The following is a 4,658-nucleotide window of genomic DNA, read 5'->3' on the forward strand; positions in this document are numbered from 1 at the left end:
CCCCCACCTTGATTGTTGTTTTAAGACAGTGTCTCCCTGTAGCCCCAGCTGGCCTAGAACTTGCTATGTAGACCAGTCTGACTTTGATCTCACAGAGATCCCCCTGCCTCTGCCTCTTGAGTGCGTCACCCTGCATTAATGATTCTTAAGTGCAGTCAAGATACATAAAAGAAATAAATCACCTGAGCCACATAAAATGAGAGGTTTATGTTTTTAAACATGATCTGGATAAGAAACAAAGAACTAAGGCCTTTGTTTATATGATTCAAACAGCAATGTAATTGCCTCCAATTTTACTCATTTTAAGCTCACCTCTGCTTAACCTAGATTATTGCCAAGAAAATAGAAACAGTTTTACTATTTTGATTTAGAGCTTTTATTTATATGATTTCTGGGATAATGTTGGCTCTGTGATGTTTAATAAAATTGATGCAGAGAAAAATAACAGAAGATTTGGAGAAATAATCATTGAAAATGGAGCATCAGTTGAGGCTCATTGAGGAAAGCAGAAAATACTGTTTAGCTGAAATAAATTAATCTAGGGAAATGGTGCACAGGGGTTGGTGGGAAGTCTTCAGGTTAAAAAGGGGGAGGTAAAATCACCCAGAGATAGGAACTCATCTGCTGAGAAGGAAGCTGTTATCACCTTTAAAGCCAGAGGAACAAAGGGAAAGTTTAGATGATTAGAACTGGAACTACAAAGTGGTACTGAGCTCAGGCTTGATCCTCTGAGAAATGGGAGCAGCTTGGCTGGGAGTGGAAGAGTAATGATTCTGATATTTAGAAGTTTTAAAAATGAGAGACTGGAAGCAAGTGCTAAAGACAAAAGTGGCAGTGATGCTGACAGGCACAAGAAACAGAAACCATCAAGTCTTTCCCAGTGACTTATTGATAGAACCTATCAGAAAACCCACTGATAAAAGAGACATGTAATTTGCAAAGTCCCAACCCAAGTATTACAAAACTGGCTAATGAGCTAGGAAACTGGCTCAATCATGTAGAGTGCTTGTTGTGCATACATGAGGATCTGAGTTCAGATCCCCAGGACTCACATTAAAAAAAGCCAGGCACTACACTTAGAGTCCCAGCACTAAGGAAGCAGGCACAAGAGGATCCCTGGAGCTTGCTGGGCAGTTGGTCTAGATGAAGAGGTAAACTTCAGGTCTGTTGAGAAACTGTCTCAAAAAATAAGGTGAAGAGGAATTGAGGAGGACATTCGACATTTACTTCTGGCCTCCACATGCATGTATACACATGTGCACATGTATTTACACACACACAAATATAAACATGTACATACACATACACGACACACAAATAGAAAAATAAATAAAGGGCACCACCAACAGCAATTAAATCAAAGCTTTAAGCAATGGTCATAAAAATTGTTTACTAGCCTAAAAAGGCAACATGATCAAAATACATTCATATCTTAAAAAATTACTGTACTTGAATTTGTTTAACAGTAGGCAAAAACTTGAGTATGGTATGTCATGTTATTTAGTTATCATTTAATCATCTAATCTGGGATCTGTATGGTATTAGTCCAGGTGCTTTGGTTTCAGCAGTGGAAAAATAAGTAACTACTTGTCCTTGTAGAACTTCCACTTTGATGAAGGGGAAAGGACAATAGATATATTGCAGGTTTGTTGGTAACCACAATGGAGAAAATAAGCTGGAATAAAGAGATAGAAACTGTGGGTGGAGGCAGCTCCTTCCTAGGGGCTAGTCCTAGAGTGTCTCAATGAGAAAGTGAAATGTGAGCAAAGACTCAAAAGGTATAGGAAGGGGAAAAGCAAAATGACAATGGCAAAAGATATTTAGTGATAAAGAGTTGTGATTAATAAATGTGAGGTTGAAACTTTTACAAGTCGTAGATTTTTTCCTGGGTTTGTACTTCTTTAATTAGTTGCACAGTTCATTTTTAGGATCCTGTGATTCTAAGTAACTAAAATCTGCTATATTGTCAATTGTGATACCAAGCTCAAACATTCTATAAGATTGTCCATCTTTTCCAGTATGGAAAAATTATGTTCCTTTATGAAAGTTATAGAAACTTGCCAATATTAAAGGGAACTACTAATGTCTAACCAGTACTATAAAATAAGTCCTTGATTACAAAACTTCACTTGTTTAAACTTTTGAGTAGATGTACAATGCCTATCAATGTGCATACTTACTTTTTTGTTAATATGACAATCTTTGTCGTTAAGAGTTGATGAACTCTGGTAATTGACAGTCTTTAAAACTGAAAGTGGGCTAAACCCCAGAATCCAACCTGAAACAAGTTATTGTTGGTATTAGGATTGTGCTGTCTTTTCTTCTGATATGCTTTCCTATAAAGTAAATACATATTTCAATATTTAACCATGTCAAAATTTTAATAAATTCGCTGTAATTAAGCATTTCTCCAATCAGATTATTAATAAATGTGAACTTACATGTAAAGTTACACAACTAAAACTTGCACAAACCCAGGTAACATTCTCAAGCTAAAGGCTTAAAAAAATGAAGACTAATTCTAGTCCTTGGAAAACATGGGTTTTACTTATATAGACTGTCGTAAGGAGAATGTAATTTCAGACTAGACATTTAGAAAGTAGAATTAACTGCCTTAGTAAATTTCTTTTTAACATAAAGAGGAATTTTGAGGTGTCAGCGGAGCCCACTAGAAGGCAAGAAGTCAGTTCTGGGCAGAAAAACAGTGCACTTGGCTGGCGGGGTTTGCAGAGTCTTAACCTCTGTGCCTAGGTTCCCTCAGCTGTCAAGCAGGGATAATAGTAATTGCCACTTTCCCTGAGATGAGACCCATGTGCTTTGACATCTCTGGCTGAAGATGCCATATCAACACAAATTATTATTATTAGCACATAATGCATGTACGCACATAAACACCATCATGGTGATCTTTTACTCATTATATCACGTCTATAAATACTGTTCTTCCATGGTCTCTCTTCACATCAGGAGAGAATATAATCACAGCATGCCACTATGCAAGGTCTCCACATATGGAGGAAATAGTTTAAAAGCTCTGCCATATCATCCATCCGAGATATACTAAACCTGCTAATCCCTTATGGTCTTTGTAGCAAATTGCATGATAGCCCCCATATTAAGCCTTTGGCACCTTTTAAAATGTTGGCTTAATTACTTTTCCTGGAGATTAGAACCACCAGGGAGGGGCAGGGGGAATGAAATTGGCTAGCAATATTAAAATTTTGGTTGTTTAACGTTTAACTGAGTCTCAACAACTGTTAAAGTGCTATCTAAACAGATAATTAGCTAGTAGTTGCAGCAGTGGGCTCTCTCTAAATTTAGCAGTGAAATTAGATTTAGGGAATGTGAAAACAGGGAAAGAAATGTTCTCAAGGGACGCTGTGGTGTCAGTACAGCTGAGGAATCTCACAATAGCTATATTTTGTCAGTTATAAGCATCATCAGGGGATCACCCTGAGCAATGCAAGACAAGGTTTGTTCATAAGTGCATTTTAAGGCTAGGTGACAGGAAGCAGTGGCTGCAGGAGGCAGGCTTACAGGTATGACATGGGGAGGCAGACCAAGGAAGGGAGAAAGAGGATTTGGGTGGAGGAAAAGGGTCCTGTTAGACTTTGCGTTTGGAGACAGGATGCTAGGCGAGGAGAAAGGTAAAAAAGACAGGCAGGGAGGGATAGGATGGTGGGTGGTCTTGGAGGTGAGTAAATCATCATAAACTGGTGGGTGAAGGTGGTGGGACCCTAGTGATTGAAAACCAGAGCACAGGGCGGTCTTGTCGCTAAGGCAATCTTTAGTTTAGCTGCCACAGGCTCTTGGAGTGGCTGATCCTTGTTCGCCTTATTAAAGCACATTCGTAGCTATCTGGTGGAGATGACAGGACCGACATAAAATTAATGGTGTCAGGCCTCAGGACTTGTGTCCTCCGCCTCCACCGCCCCCGTGGACAGTCCAAACTGTCCATCCTCCCTCTCCCCCCCTCCCCAGAATCCAGGGACCAGAGCTTCAAGGTCAAGCCACTCCGCTTGTTCCTTGGCGGGTGTACGAAGAGAGCAGGCAGGACAGTCACCCGGGACGGCGGGGGGGGGGTGGGTTATAGTGAATTACAGACACTTCTCTTAAGGGCAAATGTTTAATACTTCCAGGGGCCACTTTTCTGAGACGAGACCAAAGAGAAATAAGCAAGAAAAATCAAATTACACGTGCGAACATGCAAACGATCAAAGAAAAACCACGACCGGACTCGAAGCCCTCGGGATGGGAGAAATCCACAGCCTCCTGTTGCCGGTCGCCTGGCGCAGAAAGTGGACAGCCAACCCGGCGACCCGAGAGACGCCAGAGCCAGAGAGCAAAGCTTCTGGGGCCCCTGTCCTCGCCCAGCTCCGCTTCACTCTTCCACCAAGCCGCCCTCCCAAAGAAAGGAGCAGGCGGAGCTCCCGGGCCAGCTTGCCTCAGCGAGCGGGGGTATGGGGCCGGACGGAGGGAGGGAGGAGGGATGCGAGAGCCGGCCGTCCCGGAGGAGGGAGGAGGACCAAGAGTCTGCTTTCAGTCCCCAGAGCCCGGGCAAGGAGGGAGCCCTCTGGTCCGCTGATGCATCCATACCGCAACCTTTAGCTAGGGCCACGGAATGCTGGGCAGCTCCATCCCGCCAACCCGCACCTCCC

This window comes from Nannospalax galili, unplaced genomic scaffold, assembly GCF_000622305.1.
Source record: "Nannospalax galili isolate Female #2095 unplaced genomic scaffold, S.galili_v1.0 scaffold626, whole genome shotgun sequence".
Taxonomy (NCBI): Eukaryota; Metazoa; Chordata; class Mammalia; order Rodentia; family Spalacidae; genus Nannospalax; species Nannospalax galili.